Source organism: Rattus rattus, chromosome 10, assembly GCF_011064425.1.
Source record: "Rattus rattus isolate New Zealand chromosome 10, Rrattus_CSIRO_v1, whole genome shotgun sequence".
Taxonomy (NCBI): domain Eukaryota; kingdom Metazoa; phylum Chordata; class Mammalia; order Rodentia; family Muridae; genus Rattus; species Rattus rattus.
Window position 1 is genome coordinate 45,810,007 of NC_046163.1, and position 9,982 is coordinate 45,819,988.

Consider the following 9,982-nt stretch of genomic DNA (forward strand, 5'->3'; position numbering starts at 1 on the left):
CATCAAAATACCAATCCAATTCTTCAAAGAGTTAGACAGAACAATTTGCAAATTCATCTGGAATAACAAAAAAACCCAGGATAGCTAAAACTATCCTCAACAATAAAAAAAAAGGACTTCAGGGGAATAAGCTATCCCTGAACTCAAGCAGTATTACAGAGCAATAGTGATAAAAAAACTGCATGGTATTGGTACAGAGACAGACAGATAGACCAATGGAATAGAATTGAAGACCAGAAATGAACCCACACACCTATGGGCACTTGATTTTTGACAAAGGAGCCAAAACCATCCAATGGAAAAAAGATAGCATTTTCAGCAAATGGTGCTGGTTCAACTGGAGGTCAACATGTAGAAGAATGCAGATCGATCCATGCTTATCACCCTGTACAAAGCTTAAGTCCAAGTGGATCAAGGACCTCCACATCAAACCAGACACACTCAAACTAATAGAAGAAAAACTAGGGAAGCATCTGGAACACATGGGCACTGGAAAAAATTTCCTGAACAAAACACCAATGGCTTATGCTCTAAGATCAAGAATCGACAAATGGGATCTCATAAAACTACAAAGCTTCTGTAAGGCAAAGGACACTGTGGTCAGGACAAAACGGCAACCAACAGATTGGGAAAAGATCTTTACCAATCCTACAACAGATAGAGGCCTTATATCCAAAATATACAAAGAACTCAAAAAGTTAGAAATGGCTGAGAAACACCTAAAAGAAATGTTCAACATCTTTAGTCATCAGGAAATGCAAATCAAAACAACCCTGAGATTTCACCTCACACCAGTGAGAATGGCTAAGATCAAAAAAACTCAGGTGACAGCAAATGCTGGCGAGGATCACGGAGAAAGAGAACACTCCTCCATTGTTGGTGGGGTTGCAGACTGGTACAACCATTCTGGAAATCAGTCTGGAGGTTTCTCAGAAACTTGGACATTGAACTGCCTGAGGATCCAGCTATACCTCTCTTGGGCATATACCCAAAAGATGCCCCAACATATAAAAAAGACACGTGCTCCACTATGTTCATCGTATGCCTTATTTATAATAGCCAGAAGCTGGAAAGAACCAGATGCCCTTCAACAGAGGAATGGATACAGAAAATGTGGTACATCTACACAATGGAATATTACTCAGCTATCAAAAACAACGAGTTTATGAAATTCGTAGGCAAATGGTTGGAACTGGAAAATATCATCCTGAGTGAGCTAACCCAATCACAGAAAGACATACATGGTATGCACTCACTGATAAGTGGCTATTAGCCCAAATGCTTGAATTACCCTAGTTGCCTAGAACAAATGAAACTCAAGACGGATGATCAAAATGTGAAAGCTTCACTCCTTCTTTAAAAGGGGAACAAGAATACCCTTGGCAGGGAAGAGAGAGGCAAAGATTAAAACAGAGACTGAAGGAACACCCATTCAGAGCCTGCCCCACATGTGGCCCATACATATAGAGCCACCCAATTAGACAAGATGGATGAAGCAAAGAAGTGCAGACCAACAGGAGCCGGATGTAGATCGATCCTAAGAGACACAGCCAGAATACAGCAAATACAGGGGCGAATGCCAGCAGCAAACCACTGAACTGAGAACGGGACCCCCGTTGAAGGAATCAGAGAATGAACTGGAAGAGCTTGAAGGGGCTTGAGACCCCCATATGTACAACAATGCCAAGCAACCAGAGCTTCCAGGGACTAAGCCACTACCTAAAGACTATACATGGACTGACCCTGGACTCTGACCTCATAGGTAGCAATGAATATCCTAGTAAGAGCACCAGTGGAAGGGGAAGCCCTGGGTCCGGCTAAGACTGAACCCCCAGTGAACTAGACTGTGGGGGGGAGGGCGGCAATGGGGGGAGGGTTGGGAGGGGAACACCCAAAAGGAAGGGGGGGAGGGAAGGGGATGTTTGCCCGGAAACCGGGAAAGGGAATAACACTCGAAATGTATATAAGAAATACTCAAGTTAATAAAAAAAAAAAAAAAAAATGAAAAAAATGTAAAGTGTTAGAGTTTTTTTTTCACTTCCCCATAAACTTCTCTGAATTTCACGGATTTTTCAAAAATAAAAATCCCCTCTCTCTCTCTTTTTAAATGAGTACTCTTTTTCCCACTTTTATCGAAAATAGATTCCTGATTACAGTTTCCTTTCCCTCTACTTCTCCCAGTTTGTTCCCACGTCCGTGGTCCTCCAGATCCAATCCCTTTCTGATTTTCAATAGATAAGAGCAGGCTTCCATTTTGTCCTATTGATGGTGTCCTTTGCCTTACAGAAGCTTTTCCGTTTCATGAGGTCCCGTTTATTGTGTTGCTCTCAGTGCCTGCTCTATTGGTGTTCTGTTCAGGAGGTTGTCTCCTGTACCTGAGTTCAAGACTATCCCCCAACAGTCTCTTGTTATGTGTGCTGTGTTCATCTGATATCCCTAGGAGGCCTGCTCTTTTCTGAAGGGAAGTGGAGGAGGAGGGGGTCTGAAGGGGAGGACACAACTGGACGGAGCGGAGGGAGAGCACACTATGGTTGGGGCAGAATGTATGAGAAAGGAATAAAAAAATCTTTTTTTGAAAGATAATAAGAAGCTTTTAAGAGATAACACTCAAACATGACAAAACGAGATATCGTAACTAAATTTATTATAAGTATTAATAATATTTAATAATATTGATATTTACTATTATAACTAAATAGTACAACTACTAAAACAAAAACCGTCACACTGAAGTTGGACAAGGAAAATAGCCCAAGAGCAGGCACAAGAACCAGAGACCCACTTGTTCACAGGTTCAGGAGCCCCATAAAACGCTACCCCGAGAGCCATGATACAAAGCACAGAGGACCGGGTGCAGGCCCAGGTTGGCCCCATGCTTGCTGCTTTAGTCTCTGAGTTCACATAAACTTTGCTTGGTTGATTCCTTTTCTCGTGTCCTCCAACCTCTCTGGCTCCTGCGCTCTTTTTAGTATTAATTTTTTATTTATTTGTGTGAATGTGTGTCTGCCATATCTACACGGGTGCCCAATGAGGCCAGAAGCGGGTCTTGGATCCCACTGAGCCGGAGTTACGCGTGCCTCCACAAAGCAGCAAGTGCTCTTAACTCCCTAGTGCTCTCCCTACACCCTCTCCACACAAATACTCTTCTTTCTCAACCAGGAAAACGTATAGAAATATCTAAAATAATGTAAAAGTGTCGGAATAAAGAAATACCTAATGCTACAAAAGGTTTAGGAAAATATAATTTGTTGTATTAGTTTACAACTTTTCTGTTGCTCTCCCTCCAGGAAATAATCTCTGTTTTTATAATCTGAAACATCTCCCATACAATAAGCAAAACAGGAATACCAGACACACAAGCTACTTTTGAACAAAAAACATGAGCTATCAAGTTGACGAATACCATAACAGCCTTTGAATTTCATAAATGAGAAGGGACCAAACCGACGGTCACAGGGATGAATTTCAGGTAGAGGTGATGTCCTCCACAAGGAATCTGAGTGAGGCTAGCTGGAGGCTGTCACACAGCAGCCCGGGATTCCATTCTTCTGAGGTACTAGGAGCTTCCAGAACAGAGTATCCCAGCTCTGTCAGCACAAAGTTAAGAACGACTGTCCTGGCGAGGCGTGATGTATTGACCAACAGGACACTTCAAGCTTATCCTTCTCTGTGGATCTTCATGTTTAACCCCATCTCTGAGACGGAGAGACTCCAGATCACAAAATTACAGGGGACTGCCACTGAGCAGGATCTTAGAGTGGAGCTAACCACCTCGGGGTCTGAGGCAGATCTGAAACTGTAAGTCTGAGGTGGGACCTGAAGTTCTAGAGTGCGCTCAAGCCTCCAGGTGGTGGTTTATGGTCTATGCTGCGAGACGAGGACCACGTTTTGAACATTCTCAGCTTTATTCATCGCAAGACACTGAGATTAAAGCTATACCTGGTCATCTCTCACCAGGTCTCATCATATACATTGTAGCGGTATAAGAGAATGAGAGCAGTTAAGCAGAGCCCTCCCTCACTACTGGTGGGAATGTCAGATGTTACAGTTACTTTGTAAAATAGTTGGTCTTTCCCTAAAATGAAACATAAGTTACTGTCATGTCCTCATCCCTAGAATAATCAAATCGGACATTTTACTGGAATGCATATGATACAGTTACAGAGTTGGGAGGAGACCATCTAGAGATATCAGTAGTGTGATGGAAAACGCCCTTATCTTCTAGTCAAAGGTGTTAGTACAGACTCCTAGCTAGTCTTAGCATTCCTGGATCTTGTTTCTTTTGATATAAATTGAGAATAAGAAAACCTACCTGACCCTGATGGATACATTCAATTTAATTAGAAACTATGTAAGCTCCACAAACCTTCACAGATTTTATTTTATATCCTGCGATTCAGTACTCTGTACATAAGGATGATTGGCTCTGGAAGCCAAGAGGTAAATATGAAGTGAGTATGTGTGTCAATACGACTCATAATGTCCACTCAGAAGGCTGGAGCAAGCCCAGGCCCGCGGCCTGGAGGATGTTACTATTTTCAAAAATGCTATAAAGTAAGTATTTAATTGCTAAAGAGAGTCAGAGTCGAAGAGATAGCTAACTAGAGTTAGGTAGAAATAGCTCCTGCAGACTGGCAGGAAGTTGGAATTGAGCTGTGGCCATGAAAGAAACGAGAGACAGAGATCGACAGAGGGGGTGGTGAACAAAGCACTTAGGCGAGCTGCATAACTGTTTTTCTCATCCATAAAACAGAGATTAAACTAAAACCTCGTAGGACTCTTGTGGGGACTAAGTGAGATGATGTGTTTACAAGGTTAGCATGTTTCTTACACACAGTATGTGCTCACCAAAGGTTTTTAACCCTTTCTGCTTTATTTGAGAGAGTAATATAAACCATGATAAAAAGAAATTTAAAAGCATGCATGGATGAGTTTTGCTTTTATCTTTTATCTCCATTAATAGACTCCCCTGTCCTCACAGGTCACCTCTCTTCTGTAGTTCTGCACTGTTTCTTTACACAGATAGCAACAATGACGAACATATTCCCTTTGCTATACAAGTGAACTACCCAGTATTCAATCATGCCACCTACTTTTGTTTGTTTGCTTACTTCATTTTTGTTTCTGAGATCTTTTCTTTTCGTGTCAACCCAAACTAGTTTTAACCAAACTAACACATCTGAGATGACACTCTGAGCTTGATCCTTCTGCCTCACTCTTCCTAGTGTGGAATTAGAGGAGAGCACCACCATGCCTGACAGGTGTGTGTGTGTGTGTGTGTGTGTGTGTGTGTGTGTGTCTGTGTCTGTGTCTGTGTCCCCTCCTGCGTGTGTCTCTCTGTGTCTCTATGTGTATGTATACCTCTTCATATGATTGCATGTATGTGCATGTATGTGCATGTGTGTGCACATGTGTACATGCTCATGTTAAGGCTAGAGGACAACCTTACGTCATCCCACAGGCAGCTTTGTCCATGTTGTTTCTTTCTCTGTTTGAAGGGTCTCTTACTGACCTAGAACTCTTCCAGAGTGGCTAGGCTGGCTGGCAAGCCAACCTCAGAGAGCTTATCTTCCTGTCTCTGCTTCTCCACGCTTGGGGAATACACATGTGCCACATGCCTGGCTTTTTCACACAGGTTCTGGAGACTGGACTCAGGTCCTTATGCTTTTGCTGCAAGCACTTTGCCCACTGAGCTCAGTATGGCTGCCTCGCTGCCTAGCCGCCTCGCCACCTCGAAGCCACTCCCTCTGTGTTGCTGAAACTGATTAGCATTCCAATATGCAGTTAGATCACAGTTTATCAAGGCCCCCATTGCTGGACCCTTGGGCTTTTTACAATATATTGGCTAAAGTAAATAACTTTTGCACACCTAACATTTTTACCTATGTACATTTTAATCTACAGATGAGATTCCAGAAGAAAGACAGGTGCGTGTGTAATTTTACTCAATGGAAGCAGCTGTCCCCTTATAGAATTCCAGTCTGTGCTTTGTGGCACTTCCTGTGTTCAGAACCTTGCCAACCGTGTGCCAAGTCAATGTGGATTTTGATATCACCTTCGCTACTTAATCTACAAAATCATTTTCTTAGCTAGATCTTTTCATAGCCTTTCTAGTCTGTTTTATGGTCTTTTTGTCCACTCAGAGAAGCAGATCCCACTGTTTTAATTACTGAAGTCGTAGAACGCTATTGCTATTCAGAAGAGGCTAATTCGTCTTCACTGGTGTTTGTTCTCAGAAATCCCCTGGTGGTTCCCATTTGTCTAACTTTCCATGTGAACTTCAGAACCAGCTTTCTTGGTTTGGGGAAGAAAGAGATGAGTATCGTACCTACTAGTAATGAGAACTTTAAATTTACAAACTAAAAAGAGTTGGTGTCTCTGTGACTCTTACTCTGCCTATGTGAAGCACAACATACCTTTGCCTCTGCTGGGTTCCAGGCTTGTGTGACTTGCGTCATCCCTGATCTCACACCACTTGCTGTACAAAGGCCATGAGATAAAGGATAACAAGTTAGAGTGACAAACAGGAAACAGATTCATCTGCGTGCAAAAGTCAGGGGGCTTCCGCATTCTGGCCACACGGGAAGAGTTAAAAGTATGTCCTGAGGGAAAAGGGGGAAGAAGAGCATTGTCTGGGCTCCATGCTTCCTGTTGGTTATTTCAGTAAATTCTTGCTTTTCAGATCAGAACAATGCCATGAGAAAAATCTGCCCTGGGATTAATTTACCCAGAACTGCAAACCACGGGTTACCATATGCCTCACACGGGAGCTCCACAAATGCTAGGGGTTATAGTGTTAATGAACATGAAAGTGAAGAAGCTATTATACACATGAAGCTAATTGTCAAATGTTTTAGAAGTCACCATTCAACCCTCTGTCAGCCAGCTTCTAAAACCCATACTGTACGCTGATGATTCTCCTCCGGGGACGTTCACTTAGGTCAGTTCAGTTTGACAATGTTTATCAACCATCTGCTCTAAAAACAACTTGAATATTATCTCCCATTTCTGAAGTTACACTGGGGGAAGGCAATAATTTTTTAAATAATAAAAGACGATCATGTTCCGGAGCACCAGGGGTGGAAGACACGCTCTGATGTGACAGATTCCAGAAAGGCATAGAGTGAGGCCGGCTTCAGGGGCCTTGCACTCAGTGCTGTAACTGGGGCTCAATCCTCTCCTCGGTGTCCTCTCTCTTCAGTCACTGGCTCTCCTCCTCCTCTCCTCCCATGACTCTATACTTGAGTTCTCAGGTTGATTGAAAGCATGGGGAGCCCCAGGCTCACATAAGTAGCTCCAGGATTACCCACCTCACCCGGGTTCTCAACGAGGAATTTCTGATGGGCCATGCATCAGCCTTTCTCAGCACGGTAGCCAAAGGATGGAGGGGCTAATAATATTATTATTATATTATGATAAATTGGAGCCCTCACCCAGCCCGGTGCCTGTCACCTAATCACATGGTTGAAGCAGAGGAAGAGCAATGGTTCATTTAAGAGTTGAGTGCGAATCCTAAGAGTAATGCTGGGGACCAAGAAGCAGGCATGGCAGTGTAAAAAGTAAATCGGAACCCAGCCCCTCTCTGGGCGAACATGCAGACACTTTATAATGCCTTTTAATATTAATATAATATACTAACATGGGGAGGGGTGAGGAGGTGGTTGTTCCTCTAGAGGACTCAGGATGGATTCTAGGCACCCACCCTGATTGTTTATAACCACCCATAATCCAATTCCAGGGTGTCTATCTCCCTCTGCTTTAACCTCTGAGGGGCACCAAGCATTCCATGTGCAAGAAGAACACCAACGATAAATAAAATAAAAATTATAAACAAATAACATGAGAATTTTTGTTTATATTTTTAAGATTTATTTATTTATTTTATATATACGTACACTGTAGCTGTCTTCAGACACACCGGCAGAGGGTATCAGATTTCTTTACAGATGGTTGTGAGCCACCCTGTGATTGCTAGGATTTGAACTCAGGACCTCTGGAAGAGCAGTCTGCGCTCTTAACCACTGAGCCCTCTCTCCAGCCCCCAGGAAGATGTTATCTCCTGGTAATAGATTAAGAAATATACAGGAGCCAATTGTGTGCCTTCAGCTGTGTAAAAGCTAGGTGTAAAATCCTGGATAGCAAACTAAACTAAATTAAACTTTAAACCTGCAAAAATGAATGCTATTCTTAGGGGTGAGGTAATTTCTGATTTTTCTCTGTCTTTCCTTTTATTATTATTGCTTTTGTTGTGGCAGACATTTGTTCCTACCCCCCCTCTGCTGTCTCTTCCAAGAAGTCTTTTTTTTAAAAAGTGTTTATTTTGCAGACTTGAGATGATTCAGTGGTTAAGAGTACATACTGCAGAAGAACAGAATTTCCTTCCCAGCACCCACAGGGGACAGCTCATAAGTGCCTGTAATTCTAGATCCAAGAGGTCTGGTGCCCTCTTCTGGCCTCTGTGAGCAGTGCACTCACAAGCACATGCATATACTTGCATACACATATTTCTTATGTTTTTAATTCTAGGAGTTCATTACTTTTCTGGGGGGTTTGTTTTGTTTTTATCACAGTATACTGTACTTGACTAATGTTTTTTCTTGTGTTTGTGGTAATATAGTGTGGTTTTGATAACTTTTTCTGTTCTCTGAAGAACTATCAGTTTTCTCTAGAATTCTGTTTCTTTGTTGTTTCCCAGTACTGACTTTTTTTTTCCTTCAAATAAAAATCCAATAGTTCATCTTTGTGTCCAATACTTCATCTTCTGTCCTCTAAATTCTTGACAGAAAAATGAACCTCAACTCTTGAGCTTCACCATAAATGCAAGGTGGGCAGACTCTTTATTGAGAACTCCCTGAATGTCAGTGTGTATTTGAGAAGAATCCTTGTTGTCCTTCCTGAAAGAACAGAATGAGAAAAGTTCAGAGGAGGGAGACATGATGATGGTCCATGGGTACTAGCTTGGTCAGTGAACTCTCTCTCTCTCTCTCTCTCTCTCTCTCTCTCTCTCTCTCTCTCTCTCTCTCTCTCTCTCTCCTCACACCTTCTTTTGATTTATGAAAATTAATTAATTTCATTTTGTGCTTCCAAGTTACCATTTAAAAAATCTTAGTCACGGACTGGTAAGGTGGCTCAGTGGGTAAAAAGCGTGCTTACACCACCGCCTGAGTGCTTGCCACTGTGCCTGGAGTTTGACCCCTGGAGATCTGAGAAAAGCCAGTTTTTTGACTCTTACATATGTATGGCATGTACAATATTCATATCACACAATTAATTAACTAATTAGCCAATTAATCGATATCTCAGTCATTTCATTTTCAAGGGCTGAAGGGAATATAAATAAGACTCAGTCGACTCACCATTCCCAATTTAAAATCTCACTTCAAATCTTTGTTTTAAGCTTCGCAAAATAAATAACGTACTGTGTTTACAATTGGGGAATACAAATTTTAAATGATTAATTAAATATTTATAAGGAAAAAACCCTTCAAATGAGATTGCAAATAGTGAGAAAAATTAATATACTATTCACATATATACATATATAAATTTACAAGTGTCCTTAATCATGAAAATGTTAAAATTTACATATAGTAGAACTGCAGTTAAGAGTATACCTGAGCAACATTTTTCATATTTTTATTATCATATATATTTTACTAATCTATAGTTGAAGAAAAGAAGGGAGGGGGTGAGAGAGGAAGGAGAGAGCTGTTGGGTTTAGCATTATAAAAAATAAAAAATTCAACCATAAAATTCTCACTTGTAGATATTAAATTTCTGAATATTTGAGGGAAAGTATTGAATAGCAAGAAAACATCATGAAAGTAACCAACAGCTTTCTGTTCCTATTTACGTCACGCTTCACAGGATGAAACCATTATCTGGCACCATTACATGTTAAAAACATGTAGCTAGGAAGGCCATAGGACCTTGTGGAGAACTAACACTATTATTTTGCTAGGTTGACATGTATCAAACCTAC